This window comes from Schistocerca nitens, chromosome 6 (assembly GCF_023898315.1).
Source record: "Schistocerca nitens isolate TAMUIC-IGC-003100 chromosome 6, iqSchNite1.1, whole genome shotgun sequence".
Classification (NCBI taxonomy): Eukaryota; Metazoa; Arthropoda; class Insecta; order Orthoptera; family Acrididae; genus Schistocerca; species Schistocerca nitens.
Window position 1 is genome coordinate 115,412,158 of NC_064619.1, and position 19,268 is coordinate 115,431,425.

General features: G+C 48.8%; 23 non-coding genes across 23 annotated transcripts; all 23 read right to left on the bottom strand.

The window, feature by feature from the left end:
• Positions 1-314: 314 nt before the first annotated feature.
• Positions 315-386, bottom strand: Trnat-cgu (transfer RNA threonine (anticodon CGU)). Its single transcript has one exon. It is a non-coding gene; the product is annotated as a tRNA-Thr (tRNA).
• A 688-nt stretch (positions 387-1,074) lies between these two features.
• On the bottom strand, positions 1,075-1,148 carry Trnan-guu (transfer RNA asparagine (anticodon GUU)). The gene has a single exon. It is a non-coding gene; the product is annotated as a tRNA-Asn (tRNA).
• Positions 1,149-1,481: 333 nt separating this feature from the next.
• Trnat-cgu (transfer RNA threonine (anticodon CGU)) lies at positions 1,482-1,553 on the bottom strand. Its single transcript has one exon. It is a non-coding gene; the product is annotated as a tRNA-Thr (tRNA).
• A 688-nt stretch (positions 1,554-2,241) lies between these two features.
• Positions 2,242-2,315, bottom strand: Trnan-guu (transfer RNA asparagine (anticodon GUU)). Its single transcript has one exon. It is a non-coding gene; the product is annotated as a tRNA-Asn (tRNA).
• A 333-nt stretch (positions 2,316-2,648) lies between these two features.
• Positions 2,649-2,720, bottom strand: Trnat-cgu (transfer RNA threonine (anticodon CGU)). Its single transcript has one exon. It is a non-coding gene; the product is annotated as a tRNA-Thr (tRNA).
• Positions 2,721-3,408: 688 nt separating this feature from the next.
• Trnan-guu (transfer RNA asparagine (anticodon GUU)) lies at positions 3,409-3,482 on the bottom strand. Its single transcript has one exon. It is a non-coding gene; the product is annotated as a tRNA-Asn (tRNA).
• A 333-nt stretch (positions 3,483-3,815) lies between these two features.
• Positions 3,816-3,887, bottom strand: Trnat-cgu (transfer RNA threonine (anticodon CGU)). The gene has a single exon. It is a non-coding gene; the product is annotated as a tRNA-Thr (tRNA).
• Positions 3,888-4,575: 688 nt separating this feature from the next.
• Trnan-guu (transfer RNA asparagine (anticodon GUU)) lies at positions 4,576-4,649 on the bottom strand. The gene has a single exon. It is a non-coding gene; the product is annotated as a tRNA-Asn (tRNA).
• Positions 4,650-4,982: 333 nt separating this feature from the next.
• Trnat-cgu (transfer RNA threonine (anticodon CGU)) lies at positions 4,983-5,054 on the bottom strand. Its single transcript has one exon. It is a non-coding gene; the product is annotated as a tRNA-Thr (tRNA).
• A 688-nt stretch (positions 5,055-5,742) lies between these two features.
• On the bottom strand, positions 5,743-5,816 carry Trnan-guu (transfer RNA asparagine (anticodon GUU)). The gene has a single exon. It is a non-coding gene; the product is annotated as a tRNA-Asn (tRNA).
• Positions 5,817-6,149: 333 nt separating this feature from the next.
• Trnat-cgu (transfer RNA threonine (anticodon CGU)) lies at positions 6,150-6,221 on the bottom strand. Its single transcript has one exon. It is a non-coding gene; the product is annotated as a tRNA-Thr (tRNA).
• Positions 6,222-6,909: 688 nt separating this feature from the next.
• Trnan-guu (transfer RNA asparagine (anticodon GUU)) lies at positions 6,910-6,983 on the bottom strand. Its single transcript has one exon. It is a non-coding gene; the product is annotated as a tRNA-Asn (tRNA).
• A 333-nt stretch (positions 6,984-7,316) lies between these two features.
• Positions 7,317-7,388, bottom strand: Trnat-cgu (transfer RNA threonine (anticodon CGU)). Its single transcript has one exon. It is a non-coding gene; the product is annotated as a tRNA-Thr (tRNA).
• A 688-nt stretch (positions 7,389-8,076) lies between these two features.
• Trnan-guu (transfer RNA asparagine (anticodon GUU)) lies at positions 8,077-8,150 on the bottom strand. Its single transcript has one exon. It is a non-coding gene; the product is annotated as a tRNA-Asn (tRNA).
• A 333-nt stretch (positions 8,151-8,483) lies between these two features.
• Positions 8,484-8,555, bottom strand: Trnat-cgu (transfer RNA threonine (anticodon CGU)). The gene has a single exon. It is a non-coding gene; the product is annotated as a tRNA-Thr (tRNA).
• A 688-nt stretch (positions 8,556-9,243) lies between these two features.
• On the bottom strand, positions 9,244-9,317 carry Trnan-guu (transfer RNA asparagine (anticodon GUU)). Its single transcript has one exon. It is a non-coding gene; the product is annotated as a tRNA-Asn (tRNA).
• Positions 9,318-9,650: 333 nt separating this feature from the next.
• On the bottom strand, positions 9,651-9,722 carry Trnat-cgu (transfer RNA threonine (anticodon CGU)). Its single transcript has one exon. It is a non-coding gene; the product is annotated as a tRNA-Thr (tRNA).
• A 688-nt stretch (positions 9,723-10,410) lies between these two features.
• On the bottom strand, positions 10,411-10,484 carry Trnan-guu (transfer RNA asparagine (anticodon GUU)). The gene has a single exon. It is a non-coding gene; the product is annotated as a tRNA-Asn (tRNA).
• Positions 10,485-10,817: 333 nt separating this feature from the next.
• On the bottom strand, positions 10,818-10,889 carry Trnat-cgu (transfer RNA threonine (anticodon CGU)). The gene has a single exon. It is a non-coding gene; the product is annotated as a tRNA-Thr (tRNA).
• A 688-nt stretch (positions 10,890-11,577) lies between these two features.
• On the bottom strand, positions 11,578-11,651 carry Trnan-guu (transfer RNA asparagine (anticodon GUU)). Its single transcript has one exon. It is a non-coding gene; the product is annotated as a tRNA-Asn (tRNA).
• Positions 11,652-11,984: 333 nt separating this feature from the next.
• On the bottom strand, positions 11,985-12,056 carry Trnat-cgu (transfer RNA threonine (anticodon CGU)). Its single transcript has one exon. It is a non-coding gene; the product is annotated as a tRNA-Thr (tRNA).
• A 688-nt stretch (positions 12,057-12,744) lies between these two features.
• Trnan-guu (transfer RNA asparagine (anticodon GUU)) lies at positions 12,745-12,818 on the bottom strand. The gene has a single exon. It is a non-coding gene; the product is annotated as a tRNA-Asn (tRNA).
• A 333-nt stretch (positions 12,819-13,151) lies between these two features.
• On the bottom strand, positions 13,152-13,223 carry Trnat-cgu (transfer RNA threonine (anticodon CGU)). Its single transcript has one exon. It is a non-coding gene; the product is annotated as a tRNA-Thr (tRNA).
• Positions 13,224-19,268: the final 6,045 nt, after the last annotated feature.

Below are 19,268 nucleotides of genomic sequence, written 5' to 3' on the forward strand. Positions count from 1 at the left end.
TGCTCTGTATATCAACGCAATTCGTATACCTTCTGCAGGAATCTCGCAGAATGGTAGCATCTGCTTGCGCCTCTTCACATGGATAACGTGCATGCACACTGTAGCGAGGCTCGTACACGAATGACATCGCCAAGCATGACATTATACTACAAAATGCATACAAACCACTGTTGTGCCTATGCATTCAGAAAACCTCTGAGGCCAGTAGAATACTTTTCATAGGCTGTAGAACATCCCTTTCATTCAGTGTACTGCCATGTGTTAGATGCTGCTCGAGATAGCTCCGCTCCTTGCAGGAAGGTTAAAAAAATGAATGCGTTCTGTGAGGTTCGAACTCACGACCCCTGGTTTACGAGACCAGTGCTCTACCACTGAGCTAAGAAGGCGGCAGCTTAGCGTTTGTGAGCTATCCCCGAATTGTCACTTCATCATACTGAATCTTGCAGCCCTCGACCAGATATCGGATTTGGCACCCAGCTGCTGCAGGGGGTGTCCACATTGCCGTTTTCCAAATCTCTTGACTGTTTCGCCCTTACGATCGACGACGAGCGTCGGGCCACCAGAAGTTTGCGGTCTGCACAATCCTGTCCTAGTGCACAGCTTGTGGGATAGCGTGGCTCGACTGCGAAATGCGCCTTTCGGCTCCTCTCTCTGGCTACAGTATGCTGTTGTCCACAGTGGCACTGGCGTTGCCCATGGGGCTTCATGTAAGGCGACTGCACGTCTCTCGGCCAACAGCGGCCCACTGCAGATCGACACTTAAGAGACACCAAATACAAATCGACATCGAGAGACAGGCCCTGTCATATGGCAGTCGCGACGTATACGCTGAAATTGAATGTAAAGAATACGTCTTTTGTAGTGGGCGTCGCTCTACTGCAGTGCACACATGACGAATAAATAGGAAAAGAGTAGAACGTCTGTGTAGGGCCATGTTTTTACCTACAGTGTCACTTGGCTGAATGTGTATAAGGCTCTGTGGCATCACTCAAACACAGCCAAATTGTCACGCTAGCTGTGTATCTCTAACAAAGTTGACGTATGTCCTCACCTCGGTGCCGGTTAAAACGATTTCGCCCCCGGGTGGGCTCGAACCACCAACCTTTCGGTTAACAGCCGAACGCGCTAGCCGATTGCGCCACGGAGGCCTTGAATTTGGCTCACTTGTGCTCTGTATATCAACGCAATTCGTATACCTTCTGCAGGAATCTCGCAGAATGGTAGCATCTGCTTGCGCCTCTTCACATGGATAACGTGCATGCACACTGTAGCGAGGCTCGTACACGAATGACATCGCCAAGCATGACATTATACTACAAAATGCATACAAACCACTGTTGTGCCTATGCATTCAGAAAACCTCTGAGGCCAGTAGAATACTTTTCATAGGCTGTAGAACATCCCTTTCATTCAGTGTACTGCCATGTGTTAGATGCTGCTCGAGATAGCTCCGCTCCTTGCAGGAAGGTTAAAAAAATGAATGCGTTCTGTGAGGTTCGAACTCACGACCCCTGGTTTACGAGACCAGTGCTCTACCACTGAGCTAAGAAGGCGGCAGCTTAGCGTTTGTGAGCTATCCCCGAATTGTCACTTCATCATACTGAATCTTGCAGCCCTCGACCAGATATCGGATTTGGCACCCAGCTGCTGCAGGGGGTGTCCACATTGCCGTTTTCCAAATCTCTTGACTGTTTCGCCCTTACGATCGACGACGAGCGTCGGGCCACCAGAAGTTTGCGGTCTGCACAATCCTGTCCTAGTGCACAGCTTGTGGGATAGCGTGGCTCGACTGCGAAATGCGCCTTTCGGCTCCTCTCTCTGGCTACAGTATGCTGTTGTCCACAGTGGCACTGGCGTTGCCCATGGGGCTTCATGTAAGGCGACTGCACGTCTCTCGGCCAACAGCGGCCCACTGCAGATCGACACTTAAGAGACACCAAATACAAATCGACATCGAGAGACAGGCCCTGTCATATGGCAGTCGCGACGTATACGCTGAAATTGAATGTAAAGAATACGTCTTTTGTAGTGGGCGTCGCTCTACTGCAGTGCACACATGACGAATAAATAGGAAAAGAGTAGAACGTCTGTGTAGGGCCATGTTTTTACCTACAGTGTCACTTGGCTGAATGTGTATAAGGCTCTGTGGCATCACTCAAACACAGCCAAATTGTCACGCTAGCTGTGTATCTCTAACAAAGTTGACGTATGTCCTCACCTCGGTGCCGGTTAAAACGATTTCGCCCCCGGGTGGGCTCGAACCACCAACCTTTCGGTTAACAGCCGAACGCGCTAGCCGATTGCGCCACGGAGGCCTTGACTTTGGCTCCCTTGTGCTCTGTATATCAACGCAATTCGTATACCTTCTGCAGGAATCTCGCAGAATGGTAGCATCTGCTTGCGCCTCTTCACATGGATAACGTGCATGCACACTGTAGCGAGGCTCGTACACGAATGACATCGCCAAGCATGACATTATACTACAAAATGCATACAAACCACTGTTGTGCCTATGCATTCAGAAAACCTCTGAGGCCAGTAGAATACTTTTCATAGGCTGTAGAACATCCCTTTCATTCAGTGTACTGCCATGTGTTAGATGCTGCTCGAGATAGCTCCGCTCCTTGCAGGAAGGTTAAAAAAATGAATGCCTTCTGTGAGGTTCGAACTCACGACCCCTGGTTTACGAGACCAGTGCTCTACCACTGAGCTAAGAAGGCGGCAGCTTAGCGTTTGTGAGCTATCCCCGAATTGTCACTTCATCATACTGAATCTTGCAGCCCTCGACCAGATATCGGATTTGGCACCCAGCTGCTGCAGGGGGTGTCCACATTGCCGTTTTCCAAATCTCTTGACTGTTTCGCCCTTACGATCGACGACGAGCGTCGGGCCACCAGAAGTTTGCGGTCTGCACAATCCTGTCCTAGTGCACAGCTTGTGGGATAGCGTGGCTCGACTGCGAAATGCGCCTTTCGGCTCCTCTCTCTGGCTACAGTATGCTGTTGTCCACAGTGGCACTGGCGTTGCCCATGGGGCTTCATGTAAGGCGACTGCACGTCTCTCGGCCAACAGCGGCCCACTGCAGATCGACACTTAAGAGACACCAAATACAAATCGACATCGAGAGACAGGCCCTGTCATATGGCAGTCGCGACGTATACGCTGAAATTGAATGTAAAGAATACGTCTTTTGTAGTGGGCGTCGCTCTACTGCAGTGCACACATGACGAATAAATAGGAAAAGAGTAGAACGTCTGTGTAGGGCCATGTTTTTACCTACAGTGTCACTTGGCTGAATGTGTATAAGGCTCTGTGGCATCACTCAAACACAGCCAAATTGTCACGCTAGCTGTGTATCTCTAACAAAGTTGACGTATGTCCTCACCTCGGTGCCGGTTAAAACGATTTCGCCCCCGGGTGGGCTCGAACCACCAACCTTTCGGTTAACAGCCGAACGCGCTAGCCGATTGCGCCACGGAGGCCTTGACTTTGGCTCCCTTGTGCTCTGTATATCAACGCAATTCGTATACCTTCTGCAGGAATCTCGCAGAATGGTAGCATCTGCTTGCGCCTCTTCACATGGATAACGTGCATGCACACTGTAGCGAGGCTCGTACACGAATGACATCGCCAAGCATGACATTATACTACAAAATGCATACAAACCACTGTTGTGCCTATGCATTCAGAAAACCTCTGAGGCCAGTAGAATACTTTTCATAGGCTGTAGAACATCCCTTTCATTCAGTGTACTGCCATGTGTTAGATGCTGCTCGAGATAGCTCCGCTCCTTGCAGGAAGGTTAAAAAAATGAATGCGTTCTGTGAGGTTCGAACTCACGACCCCTGGTTTACGAGACCAGTGCTCTACCACTGAGCTAAGAAGGCGGCAGCTTAGCGTTTGTGAGCTATCCCCGAATTGTCACTTCATCATACTGAATCTTGCAGCCCTCGACCAGATATCGGATTTGGCACCCAGCTGCTGCAGGGGGTGTCCACATTGCCGTTTTCCAAATCTCTTGACTGTTTCGCCCTTACGATCGACGACGAGCGTCGGGCCACCAGAAGTTTGCGGTCTGCACAATCCTGTCCTAGTGCACAGCTTGTGGGATAGCGTGGCTCGACTGCGAAATGCGCCTTTCGGCTCCTCTCTCTGGCTACAGTATGCTGTTGTCCACAGTGGCACTGGCGTTGCCCATGGGGCTTCATGTAAGGCGACTGCACGTCTCTCGGCCAACAGCGGCCCACTGCAGATCGACACTTAAGAGACACCAAATACAAATCGACATCGAGAGACAGGCCCTGTCATATGGCAGTCGCGACGTATACGCTGAAATTGAATGTAAAGAATACGTCTTTTGTAGTGGGCGTCGCTCTACTGCAGTGCACACATGACGAATAAATAGGAAAAGAGTAGAACGTCTGTGTAGGGCCATGTTTTTACCTACAGTGTCACTTGGCTGAATGTGTATAAGGCTCTGTGGCATCACTCAAACACAGCCAAATTGTCACGCTAGCTGTGTATCTCTAACAAAGTTGACGTATGTCCTCACCTCGGTGCCGGTTAAAACGATTTCGCCCCCGGGTGGGCTCGAACCACCAACCTTTCGGTTAACAGCCGAACGCGCTAGCCGATTGCGCCACGGAGGCCTTGACTTTGGCTCCCTTGTGCTCTGTATATCAACGCAATTCGTATACCTTCTGCAGGAATCTCGCAGAATGGTAGCATCTGCTTGCGCCTCTTCACATGGATAACGTGCATGCACACTGTAGCGAGGCTCGTACACGAATGACATCGCCAAGCATGACATTATACTACAAAATGCATACAAACCACTGTTGTGCCTATGCATTCAGAAAACCTCTGAGGCCAGTAGAATACTTTTCATAGGCTGTAGAACATCCCTTTCATTCAGTGTACTGCCATGTGTTAGATGCTGCTCGAGATAGCTCCGCTCCTTGCAGGAAGGTTAAAAAAATGAATGCGTTCTGTGAGGTTCGAACTCACGACCCCTGGTTTACGAGACCAGTGCTCTACCACTGAGCTAAGAAGGCGGCAGCTTAGCGTTTGTGAGCTATCCCCGAATTGTCACTTCATCATACTGAATCTTGCAGCCCTCGACCAGATATCGGATTTGGCACCCAGCTGCTGCAGGGGGTGTCCACATTGCCGTTTTCCAAATCTCTTGACTGTTTCGCCCTTACGATCGACGACGAGCGTCGGGCCACCAGAAGTTTGCGGTCTGCACAATCCTGTCCTAGTGCACAGCTTGTGGGATAGCGTGGCTCGACTGCGAAATGCGCCTTTCGGCTCCTCTCTCTGGCTACAGTATGCTGTTGTCCACAGTGGCACTGGCGTTGCCCATGGGGCTTCATGTAAGGCGACTGCACGTCTCTCGGCCAACAGCGGCCCACTGCAGATCGACACTTAAGAGACACCAAATACAAATCGACATCGAGAGACAGGCCCTGTCATATGGCAGTCGCGACGTATACGCTGAAATTGAATGTAAAGAATACGTCTTTTGTAGTGGGCGTCGCTCTACTGCAGTGCACACATGACGAATAAATAGGAAAAGAGTAGAACGTCTGTGTAGGGCCATGTTTTTACCTACAGTGTCACTTGGCTGAATGTGTATAAGGCTCTGTGGCATCACTCAAACACAGCCAAATTGTCACGCTAGCTGTGTATCTCTAACAAAGTTGACGTATGTCCTCACCTCGGTGCCGGTTAAAACGATTTCGCCCCCGGGTGGGCTCGAACCACCAACCTTTCGGTTAACAGCCGAACGCGCTAGCCGATTGCGCCACGGAGGCCTTGAATTTGGCTCACTTGTGCTCTGTATATCAACGCAATTCGTATACCTTCTGCAGGAATCTCGCAGAATGGTAGCATCTGCTTGCGCCTCTTCACATGGATAACGTGCATGCACACTGTAGCGAGGCTCGTACACGAATGACATCGCCAAGCATGACATTATACTACAAAATGCATACAAACCACTGTTGTGCCTATGCATTCAGAAAACCTCTGAGGCCAGTAGAATACTTTTCATAGGCTGTAGAACATCCCTTTCATTCAGTGTACTGCCATGTGTTAGATGCTGCTCGAGATAGCTCCGCTCCTTGCAGGAAGGTTAAAAAAATGAATGCGTTCTGTGAGGTTCGAACTCACGACCCCTGGTTTACGAGACCAGTGCTCTACCACTGAGCTAAGAAGGCGGCAGCTTAGCGTTTGTGAGCTATCCCCGAATTGTCACTTCATCATACTGAATCTTGCAGCCCTCGACCAGATATCGGATTTGGCACCCAGCTGCTGCAGGGGGTGTCCACATTGCCGTTTTCCAAATCTCTTGACTGTTTCGCCCTTACGATCGACGACGAGCGTCGGGCCACCAGAAGTTTGCGGTCTGCACAATCCTGTCCTAGTGCACAGCTTGTGGGATAGCGTGGCTCGACTGCGAAATGCGCCTTTCGGCTCCTCTCTCTGGCTACAGTATGCTGTTGTCCACAGTGGCACTGGCGTTGCCCATGGGGCTTCATGTAAGGCGACTGCACGTCTCTCGGCCAACAGCGGCCCACTGCAGATCGACACTTAAGAGACACCAAATACAAATCGACATCGAGAGACAGGCCCTGTCATATGGCAGTCGCGACGTATACGCTGAAATTGAATGTAAAGAATACGTCTTTTGTAGTGGGCGTCGCTCTACTGCAGTGCACACATGACGAATAAATAGGAAAAGAGTAGAACGTCTGTGTAGGGCCATGTTTTTACCTACAGTGTCACTTGGCTGAATGTGTATAACGCTCTGTGGCATCACTCAAACACAGCCAAATTGTCACGCTAGCTGTGTATCTCTAACAAAGTTGACGTATGTCCTCACCTCGGTGCCGGTTAAAACGATTTCGCCCCCGGGTGGGCTCGAACCACCAACCTTTCGGTTAACAGCCGAACGCGCTAGCCGATTGCGCCACGGAGGCCTTGAATTTGGCTCACTTGTGCTCTGTATATCAACGCAATTCGTATACCTTCTGCAGGAATCTCGCAGAATGGTAGCATCTGCTTGCGCCTCTTCACATGGATAACGTGCATGCACACTGTAGCGAGGCTCGTACACGAATGACATCGCCAAGCATGACATTATACTACAAAATGCATACAAACCACTGTTGTGCCTATGCATTCAGAAAACCTCTGAGGCCAGTAGAATACTTTTCATAGGCTGTAGAACATCCCTTTCATTCAGTGTACTGCCATGTGTTAGATGCTGCTCGAGATAGCTCCGCTCCTTGCAGGAAGGTTAAAAAAATGAATGCGTTCTGTGAGGTTCGAACTCACGACCCCTGGTTTACGAGACCAGTGCTCTACCACTGAGCTAAGAAGGCGGCAGCTTAGCGTTTGTGAGCTATCCCCGAATTGTCACTTCATCATACTGAATCTTGCAGCCCTCGACCAGATATCGGATTTGGCACCCAGCTGCTGCAGGGGGTGTCCACATTGCCGTTTTCCAAATCTCTTGACTGTTTCGCCCTTACGATCGACGACGAGCGTCGGGCCACCAGAAGTTTGCGGTCTGCACAATCCTGTCCTAGTGCACAGCTTGTGGGATAGCGTGGCTCGACTGCGAAATGCGCCTTTCGGCTCCTCTCTCTGGCTACAGTATGCTGTTGTCCACAGTGGCACTGGCGTTGCCCATGGGGCTTCATGTAAGGCGACTGCACGTCTCTCGGCCAACAGCGGCCCACTGCAGATCGACACTTAAGAGACACCAAATACAAATCGACATCGAGAGACAGGCCCTGTCATATGGCAGTCGCGACGTATACGCTGAAATTGAATGTAAAGAATACGTCTTTTGTAGTGGGCGTCGCTCTACTGCAGTGCACACATGACGAATAAATAGGAAAAGAGTAGAACGTCTGTGTAGGGCCATGTTTTTACCTACAGTGTCACTTGGCTGAATGTGTATAAGGCTCTGTGGCATCACTCAAACACAGCCAAATTGTCACGCTAGCTGTGTATCTCTAACAAAGTTGACGTATGTCCTCACCTCGGTGCCGGTTAAAACGATTTCGCCCCCGGGTGGGCTCGAACCACCAACCTTTCGGTTAACAGCCGAACGCGCTAGCCGATTGCGCCACGGAGGCCTTGACTTTGGCTCCCTTGTGCTCTGTATATCAACGCAATTCGTATACCTTCTGCAGGAATCTCGCAGAATGGTAGCATCTGCTTGCGCCTCTTCACATGGATAACGTGCATGCACACTGTAGCGAGGCTCGTACACGAATGACATCGCCAAGCATGACATTATACTACAAAATGCATACAAACCACTGTTGTGCCTATGCATTCAGAAAACCTCTGAGGCCAGTAGAATACTTTTCATAGGCTGTAGAACATCCCTTTCATTCAGTGTACTGCCATGTGTTAGATGCTGCTCGAGATAGCTCCGCTCCTTGCAGGAAGGTTAAAAAAATGAATGCGTTCTGTGAGGTTCGAACTCACGACCCCTGGTTTACGAGACCAGTGCTCTACCACTGAGCTAAGAAGGCGGCAGCTTAGCGTTTGTGAGCTATCCCCGAATTGTCACTTCATCATACTGAATCTTGCAGCCCTCGACCAGATATCGGATTTGGCACCCAGCTGCTGCAGGGGGTGTCCACATTGCCGTTTTCCAAATCTCTTGACTGTTTCGCCCTTACGATCGACGACGAGCGTCGGGCCACCAGAAGTTTGCGGTCTGCACAATCCTGTCCTAGTGCACAGCTTGTGGGATAGCGTGGCTCGACTGCGAAATGCGCCTTTCGGCTCCTCTCTCTGGCTACAGTATGCTGTTGTCCACAGTGGCACTGGCGTTGCCCATGGGGCTTCATGTAAGGCGACTGCACGTCTCTCGGCCAACAGCGGCCCACTGCAGATCGACACTTAAGAGACACCAAATACAAATCGACATCGAGAGACAGGCCCTGTCATATGGCAGTCGCGACGTATACGCTGAAATTGAATGTAAAGAATACGTCTTTTGTAGTGGGCGTCGCTCTACTGCAGTGCACACATGACGAATAAATAGGAAAAGAGTAGAACGTCTGTGTAGGGCCATGTTTTTACCTACAGTGTCACTTGGCTGAATGTGTATAAGGCTCTGTGGCATCACTCAAACACAGCCAAATTGTCACGCTAGCTGTGTATCTCTAACAAAGTTGACGTATGTCCTCACCTCGGTGCCGGTTAAAACGATTTCGCCCCCGGGTGGGCTCGAACCACCAACCTTTCGGTTAACAGCCGAACGCGCTAGCCGATTGCGCCACGGAGGCCTTGACTTTGGCTCCCTTGTGCTCTGTATATCAACGCAATTCGTATACCTTCTGCAGGAATCTCGCAGAATGGTAGCATCTGCTTGCGCCTCTTCACATGGATAACGTGCATGCACACTGTAGCGAGGCTCGTACACGAATGACATCGCCAAGCATGACATTATACTACAAAATGCATACAAACCACTGTTGTGCCTATGCATTCAGAAAACCTCTGAGGCCAGTAGAATACTTTTCATAGGCTGTAGAACATCCCTTTCATTCAGTGTACTGCCATGTGTTAGATGCTGCTCGAGATAGCTCCGCTCCTTGCAGGAAGGTTAAAAAAATGAATGCGTTCTGTGAGGTTCGAACTCACGACCCCTGGTTTACGAGACCAGTGCTCTACCACTGAGCTAAGAAGGCGGCAGCTTAGCGTTTGTGAGCTATCCCCGAATTGTCACTTCATCATACTGAATCTTGCAGCCCTCGACCAGATATCGGATTTGGCACCCAGCTGCTGCAGGGGGTGTCCACATTGCCGTTTTCCAAATCTCTTGACTGTTTCGCCCTTACGATCGACGACGAGCGTCGGGCCACCAGAAGTTTGCGGTCTGCACAATCCTGTCCTAGTGCACAGCTTGTGGGATAGCGTGGCTCGACTGCGAAATGCGCCTTTCGGCTCCTCTCTCTGGCTACAGTATGCTGTTGTCCACAGTGGCACTGGCGTTGCCCATGGGGCTTCATGTAAGGCGACTGCACGTCTCTCGGCCAACAGCGGCCCACTGCAGATCGACACTTAAGAGACACCAAATACAAATCGACATCGAGAGACAGGCCCTGTCATATGGCAGTCGCGACGTATACGCTGAAATTGAATGTAAAGAATACGTCTTTTGTAGTGGGCGTCGCTCTACTGCAGTGCACACATGACGAATAAATAGGAAAAGAGTAGAACGTCTGTGTAGGGCCATGTTTTTACCTACAGTGTCACTTGGCTGAATGTGTATAAGGCTCTGTGGCATCACTCAAACACAGCCAAATTGTCACGCTAGCTGTGTATCTCTAACAAAGTTGACGTATGTCCTCACCTCGGTGCCGGTTAAAACGATTTCGCCCCCGGGTGGGCTCGAACCACCAACCTTTCGGTTAACAGCCGAACGCGCTAGCCGATTGCGCCACGGAGGCCTTGAATTTGGCTCACTTGTGCTCTGTATATCAACGCAATTCGTATACCTTCTGCAGGAATCTCGCAGAATGGTAGCATCTGCTTGCGCCTCTTCACATGGATAACGTGCATGCACACTGTAGCGAGGCTCGTACACGAATGACATCGCCAAGCATGACATTATACTACAAAATGCATACAAACCACTGTTGTGCCTATGCATTCAGAAAACCTCTGAGGCCAGTAGAATACTTTTCATAGGCTGTAGAACATCCCTTTCATTCAGTGTACTGCCATGTGTTAGATGCTGCTCGAGATAGCTCCGCTCCTTGCAGGAAGGTTAAAAAAATGAATGCGTTCTGTGAGGTTCGAACTCACGACCCCTGGTTTACGAGACCAGTGCTCTACCACTGAGCTAAGAAGGCGGCAGCTTAGCGTTTGTGAGCTATCCCCGAATTGTCACTTCATCATACTGAATCTTGCAGCCCTCGACCAGATATCGGATTTGGCACCCAGCTGCTGCAGGGGGTGTCCACATTGCCGTTTTCCAAATCTCTTGACTGTTTCGCCCTTACGATCGACGACGAGCGTCGGGCCACCAGAAGTTTGCGGTCTGCACAATCCTGTCCTAGTGCACAGCTTGTGGGATAGCGTGGCTCGACTGCGAAATGCGCCTTTCGGCTCCTCTCTCTGGCTACAGTATGCTGTTGTCCACAGTGGCACTGGCGTTGCCCATGGGGCTTCATGTAAGGCGACTGCACGTCTCTCGGCCAACAGCGGCCCACTGCAGATCGACACTTAAGAGACACCAAATACAAATCGACATCGAGAGACAGGCCCTGTCATATGGCAGTCGCGACGTATACGCTGAAATTGAATGTAAAGAATACGTCTTTTGTAGTGGGCGTCGCTCTACTGCAGTGCACACATGACGAATAAATAGGAAAAGAGTAGAACGTCTGTGTAGGGCCATGTTTTTACCTACAGTGTCACTTGGCTGAATGTGTATAAGGCTCTGTGGCATCACTCAAACACAGCCAAATTGTCACGCTAGCTGTGTATCTCTAACAAAGTTGACGTATGTCCTCACCTCGGTGCCGGTTAAAACGATTTCGCCCCCGGGTGGGCTCGAACCACCAACCTTTCGGTTAACAGCCGAACGCGCTAGCCGATTGCGCCACGGAGGCCTTGACTTTGGCTCCCTTGTGCTCTGTATATCAACGCAATTCGTATACCTTCTGCAGGAATCTCGCAGAATGGTAGCATCTGCTTGCGCCTCTTCACATGGATAACGTGCATGCACACTGTAGCGAGGCTCGTACACGAATGACATCGCCAAGCATGACATTATACTACAAAATGCATACAAACCACTGTTGTGCCTATGCATTCAGAAAACCTCTGAGGCCAGTAGAATACTTTTCATAGGCTGTAGAACATCCCTTTCATTCAGTGTACTGCCATGTGTTAGATGCTGCTCGAGATAGCTCCGCTCCTTGCAGGAAGGTTAAAAAAATGAATGCGTTCTGTGAGGTTCGAACTCACGACCCCTGGTTTACGAGACCAGTGCTCTACCACTGAGCTAAGAAGGCGGCAGCTTAGCGTTTGTGAGCTATCCCCGAATTGTCACTTCATCATACTGAATCTTGCAGCCCTCGACCAGATATCGGATTTGGCACCCAGCTGCTGCAGGGGGTGTCCACATTGCCGTTTTCCAAATCTCTTGACTGTTTCGCCCTTACGATCGACGACGAGCGTCGGGCCACCAGAAGTTTGCGGTCTGCACAATCCTGTCCTAGTGCACAGCTTGTGGGATAGCGTGGCTCGACTGCGAAATGCGCCTTTCGGCTCCTCTCTCTGGCTACAGTATGCTGTTGTCCACAGTGGCACTGGCGTTGCCCATGGGGCTTCATGTAAGGCGACTGCACGTCTCTCGGCCAACAGCGGCCCACTGCAGATCGACACTTAAGAGACACCAAATACAAATCGACATCGAGAGACAGGCCCTGTCATATGGCAGTCGCGACGTATACGCTGAAATTGAATGTAAAGAATACGTCTTTTGTAGTGGGCGTCGCTCTACTGCAGTGCACACATGACGAATAAATAGGAAAAGAGTAGAACGTCTGTGTAGGGCCATGTTTTTACCTACAGTGTCACTTGGCTGAATGTGTATAAGGCTCTGTGGCATCACTCAAACACAGCCAAATTGTCACGCTAGCTGTGTATCTCTAACAAAGTTGACGTATGTCCTCACCTCGGTGCCGGTTAAAACGATTTCGCCCCCGGGTGGGCTCGAACCACCAACCTTTCGGTTAACAGCCGAACGCGCTAGCCGATTGCGCCACGGAGGCCTTGACTTTGGCTCCCTTGTGCTCTGTATATCAACGCAATTCGTATACCTTCTGCAGGAATCTCGCAGAATGGTAGCATCTGCTTGCGCCTCTTCACATGGATAACGTGCATGCACACTGTAGCGAGGCTCGTACACGAATGACATCGCCAAGCATGACATTATACTACAAAATGCATACAAACCACTGTTGTGCCTATGCATTCAGAAAACCTCTGAGGCCAGTAGAATACTTTTCATAGGCTGTAGAACATCCCTTTCATTCAGTGTACTGCCATGTGTTAGATGCTGCTCGAGATAGCTCCGCTCCTTGCAGGAAGGTTAAAAAAATGAATGCGTTCTGTGAGGTTCGAACTCACGACCCCTGGTTTACGAGACCAGTGCTCTACCACTGAGCTAAGAAGGCGGCAGCTTAGCGTTTGTGAGCTATCCCCGAATTGTCACTTCATCATACTGAATCTTGCAGCCCTCGACCAGATATCGGATTTGGCACCCAGCTGCTGCAGGGGGTGTCCACATTGCCGTTTTCCAAATCTCTTGACTGTTTCGCCCTTACGATCGACGACGAGCGTCGGGCCACCAGAAGTTTGCGGTCTGCACAATCCTGTCCTAGTGCACAGCTTGTGGGATAGCGTGGCTCGACTGCGAAATGCGCCTTTCGGCTCCTCTCTCTGGCTACAGTATGCTGTTGTCCACAGTGGCACTGGCGTTGCCCATGGGGCTTCATGTAAGGCGACTGCACGTCTCTCGGCCAACAGCGGCCCACTGCAGATCGACACTTAAGAGACACCAAATACAAATCGACATCGAGAGACAGGCCCTGTCATATGGCAGTCGCGACGTATACGCTGAAATTGAATGTAAAGAATACGTCTTTTGTAGTGGGCGTCGCTCTACTGCAGTGCACACATGACGAATAAATAGGAAAAGAGTAGAACGTCTGTGTAGGGCCATGTTTTTACCTACAGTGTCACTTGGCTGAATGTGTATAAGGCTCTGTGGCATCACTCAAACACAGCCAAATTGTCACGCTAGCTGTGTATCTCTAACAAAGTTGACGTATGTCCTCACCTCGGTGCCGGTTAAAACGATTTCGCCCCCGGGTGGGCTCGAACCACCAACCTTTCGGTTAACAGCCGAACGCGCTAGCCGATTGCGCCACTTTTTTTTTTTTTTTTTTTTTTTTTTTTTTTTTTTTTGCTCAACGACTTTTTTTTTTTGGAATCGAACCCGGATCAACTGCTTTTTTTTTTTAACCACTTTTTTTTTTTTTTAAATAGTATAGCGAGCGGGGCAGGCAGATGGCGGCAAGGAGGGCAGGGGTCAATTAGTCCGAGGCCTGGCCACGGTGCCGCCCCCATACCCGTCATCACTCACATTGATGGGAAAGGAAAATTGAGTTTTTTTATTTTTATTTATTTATTTATTTTTAATTTTTTTGTATTTTTTTTTTTTTTTTTTTTTTTTTTTAGAACGCATCAATATTGGATTGGAGCCAGATCATTCGGTTGATACATAAACGGGTGAAGGTTTTAGGGCTCGAACAGCTATCCAATACCTGTTCTATTGAATGCAATATGAAGCATGTTACCGTACTTGCGACGGTGATCCGCGTAGTTTCTAATTTTAATATATTCCGTTTCCATGTGTAACTGAAACTCGCTGTAATCTTCGCCCGTCAGCCGATTGAAGACATGACTTGTATATTGGCCCAACAGCCACATGACGGCATTATTTTTAGTTGGCGGAAAATATTTGACGTCTGGTCTGTGCAGTAATTTCGTGTCAATGTTATTTTCAGAAGTCCTAGTTATAAGGGCGACTTTTTGACGAACCCATTGCCAATTGCGCATGCGGTGACTGCAAGTATATCTGTGGGGAACAGTATCCACTTGGTGACAATCTGGACAATGGGCTGTGTCGCTTAGCCCAATCGCATGCAGGCGCTCATTTGTGCTGATAATGTTGTTAACCGTTTTGTACCATGTCGACCTGACCAGGGACGGAAGTACACTGCTGCTGATGTTCGCCCACAGGACATCCCAATTGACTCCAGTGTGCTTTTGTTCGATTTTGTTCCTGCCCTCATATCGTTTCCTGTGCTCCAGAATGTCCTTGGCAGTTAAGGGTCGATGTTGGAGAAGGACCTTGCTCAAGTAGCTCTTTTCCAGATAATATGTGCGGATGTGGGAGAGCTGGTAGTCGATCGTCTGCACATTGATCGGCGGTTCTACGCTTTTCGGCGCGACTGCCTCAAACAACTTTGCCGTAAGGGTGTCAGAGTAGTTTTGGATTAAGGATGTCATCCGTTTAATGTACAAAGCCATTGCTTTGGCGTTCAGATCGGTCAGACCCATACCGCCATGCAGAGGGTCGAGGGTCACAGTCTTCACGTCAACTCGAAATATTTCCCCCCGCCACAGAAAATTGGTCAACTTGCTCATTATCTGTTTGGCTATGACAGTGGGGATTGGAAAGACCTGTGCCACATAATATGCTCGCGACAGGATACATGTATTTATAAATTTAACCCTCTGAATTTGGTCCATACTGCGATAAACGTTATCTATTAAAGCACCCTTGACTTTGAACGAGACATCCCGCCAATTTGCCGTTATCATCCTTTGTGGAGGGACCGTCAGTATCGTCCCAAGAGATTTGTGTTCCGTAACATGGGTAGCCCATTCTAGGCCGACATCGTCAAGTCCCCTTATACGTAGAAATTTGCTTTTAGTTTCATTCATTTTTGCGCCAGAAGCGGAACAATAGCTTCTGAGGTCTGCCTCCAGTTGAATCACATCATCCCTGTTCCTCACGACGATGCCGACATCATCAGCATATGCCCCAACTGCAGTTTTCTTCCCGGCGATCGTTATGCCCGTCATGTGCTCTTGTACTAGCCGCAGCAATGGTTCTAGGGAGATGACAAAGAGCAACATGGAAAGGGGGCTTCCTTGGGGGACACCCCTTGCGATGGTAATTGGTCTTGTGAGCTGGCAGTTGACGGAGATCGTGGCGGCCAGACCAGTGATCATATTGCGCACGACAGCGATGGAGTCATGCCCGAAGCCCATCCTCCGCATCGTTTCGAAGAGGTATTTATGGCTGACACTATCAAATGCTTTATAAAAGTCGACAAAAAGGAGGCCGCAATTAATGGCGCTGGCAGACGACAGAGCGACGATATCTCTATATTGTGCTATAGTCTGAAATATTGATCGCCTATAAGCACAAGTTTGCTGTTGCCCAATGATGTTTGTGGTCAACGGCATCATTCGATTGTTTAAAGCTCTCGCAATAATCTTATAATCTGAATTAAGAAGAGAAATCGGCCGGAAGTTGTTAATCTTTTTACATCCCTTATTTTTAGGAATCAACACGATTTTACATTCTTTAAGTTCTGATGGTACAAACTTTCCCCGCAGTACGTCGTTAACGGCTTGTGTCAACTTATCACCTATGATACTCCAATATCGTTGATAGAATTCGACCGGAATGCCATCAGGGCCCGGCGATTTACTTTTAGGGGAGCCGCGAATTATTTCAAGGACTTCATCTGGACTAAAAGCCGAAAATAAGCCGGCGTTGTCGTCGGCCGTAATTGTGGAGGTTGTAAACGCAAATAACTCATCCAAATCGTGCTCTTGCGTTGCTTCTGCCTCATACAGGGCACTGTAATATCTGTGGATTTCTCTGATTATCTCGTTTTGCACAGTGAGGACAGTACCGTTTTCTAATCTAAGTTCGTCCATGAATATCCGTCGTCGGTTCTTGCGATGTTTAATCAGATGATATAACGCAGCCGTTTCGTCCTCGCTAACAGATCTGGCTTTTGACTTAAGTTTAAGACCCTCCATTTGTTTTCTCTTTAAGCTTAATAATGTCGCTTTAATTTTCTTGATGTCGGACAAGCGCCTGTCTGAGCCATCAGCCTGATCATACAAATCCCTTAAGACCATGTAGTAAAATTCCATTGTACGGTGAACTGCCCGAGATCTCTCTATACTATAAGATATAATTACTTTTCGTAATTTGGGCTTCGCCTTGCGGGTCCACCACTCCAAAACACTCGGAAAGTTATGTACAGAGCGCAAGCAAAATTCCCAAGCTGTCTTTAATTCGACCTCGAGCTCGTCGTCTGTTAAGAGGCCGACATTCATGCTCCACTGATTCCTAAACCAGTGAGTTGGTTGCCGGTCTAAGTTTATGCAGGCACTCACACTACAGTGATCAGAGAAGCTGACTGGAGTGATTTCCACTTGTAGCAAATTCCTCACTATGTGACTTGACATATAGATTCTATCAATCCTGCTACTGGAATTACGTGAAATGTGCGTGTATTTCACAAGCGTGGGATACTTAACTTCCCATGCGTCCCTCAGTTTCATTTGGGAGACAAGAAAGTTTAATTCAGGGGAATAATTAAAATTGGGGGATTGATCTTTATGGTGCAATACACAATTAAAATCGCCTGCAATGATCAAGTTTGGAGAGTCTCTCCGTAATAAGGAAATGATATCCTCCTTAAAAAACTTCGATCTGTCAGCGCGCCGTGTACTTCCAGATGGTGCATACAGATTGATTACACTGACGCCCATGATATTCACGCCTATGCCCCGTCCAGAGTCTAACTTTTCGACATCGGTTAGAGGTATTCCTTCCCTGACTAAAATTGCTGTGCCAGCACTGAATTCGGGAGCGAAATTGATTATTGCAACATAGCCGGGAATGTTAATTTGCCGTGTAGCAACCTCTTGTAAAAGGGCAATATCTGTACCAGAGTCAAACAAAAATTCTTTTAATAAAGCAAATTTTAACTCTGACGTAATCCTATTGATATTAAGGGAGGTGATAGTATAGGCCTGTAGCATATAGGTAATGAGATGTAAAAGGATAACAAAACGATTGCATCGAGCTCAAGAGTGCCGGCTGCAGAATTAAAAAAGGTATAATGTGAGCAGCCATAAGAGGATTATTGGATCAGGAAGCGAAATAAAAACCATAACAAGTGATACACTACGAATCATAGGCCGGTTGTAGCAAAAACGACACAGTGAATGCTGCGAACCATAACCGGATAAAAGGACAGAAAAAACACGAAGAAGCTTTGCAACCTGAGGTGACAGCATGGAACAAACCTTGTACCAACGGAATTACTACTGTGGAGGGTGGGCTTCGCCGAGTTTTTTGCTGTTGTCATCACCGGATCGTTCCCTCACAATTTCATAACTAATATTTCGGGGTACTACATCCGCTTGCGAGGAAGTGGAATTTCCCTTGTTGCGAGGAGCTGAGAGATTTGGCTGTGATTTGAGCCTGCGTCGTGGGGCGTTTTGAGGTCCCGAAGTTTTTGTGGATTCTTTGAGACGCGGTCGTGTCATTGTCGCAGCACTGCCGCCGGAAGCTGGCAGGTTGGTAAACACTTTCACTTGTTTACTTCCGCCCGGAACTTGTTGTCGGGCGTCAGCTGTAGCTCGTTGTTGACACAACACTTCCTCACTGTGTGCGCGTTGTAGCGGCTGTTGTCCTTCGGGCGCGGCACTCAAAATAGGAGGTTCCTGTTCATGACCCGGCGTCTCAGAATTCGACATCCCCTCAAGTCCATCCGCACTGGCTTCAAAATCGACCCGCATAACATCATGTGGTACTAAATCCTCCGCGATTGATGGTTTTGGTTTCCGGGCTGCAGGAGTCGTGTGAGATACTTCCTCATCTGAATGCTCACCACTACGTTCCAGCGGCCTTTTCTTTTGCTGAGATTCACTTTCAAGACAAACTGGCGCAGCAGTTTGCCGTCCTACGAGTGGTGGAAACGCATCAGCGGTTATGGGCGGGGTCTCGGAGGTAATTGCTTGGGGAGCATCAACATCAGGGTGTGCAGAAGAACCAGAAGTATCTACTGCCATTACCTCGTTAAGTGTTAATCTACGCCGCGGCTGGAGATTATTTTTTAAGACAAAAACTCGGCGGGGGCAGTCCTGGCGAAGATGGCCTAGTTCATTGCAGATATGGCAGGTGGGGGCTTGACCAGAATATATAATGTGAGCCTTATAACCATCAACCGTGATGTGAGAAGGAATGTTCATTTTTACTTCCATGTCCACAGATCTAATCCCATTGAAACATTGTAATTTGTAGCGAGACGACCACTTTTCGTTGACAATTTCTTTAACCTCACCAAACTTAGAAAGTGCATCTTTAATTTTAGCATTGTCAATCTCTATGGGCAAGTTAAGTACTCGAACTGTCTGAATTGAGGTATCGGCACGTGTTACATTAACCATACTAGTGGTGCCGTCGCGATGAACAAAAGGGACTTGTTTGCCGATTTTTTCGAGAAGTCGATCAACTGCTACTGGACTGAGAAACTTGACAAACACGCAATAACGATCAGAATCTAGCTGGGTGGTGTGCACAGAATCAGAAGTGATGCCTATTACCTCGGTTAGCC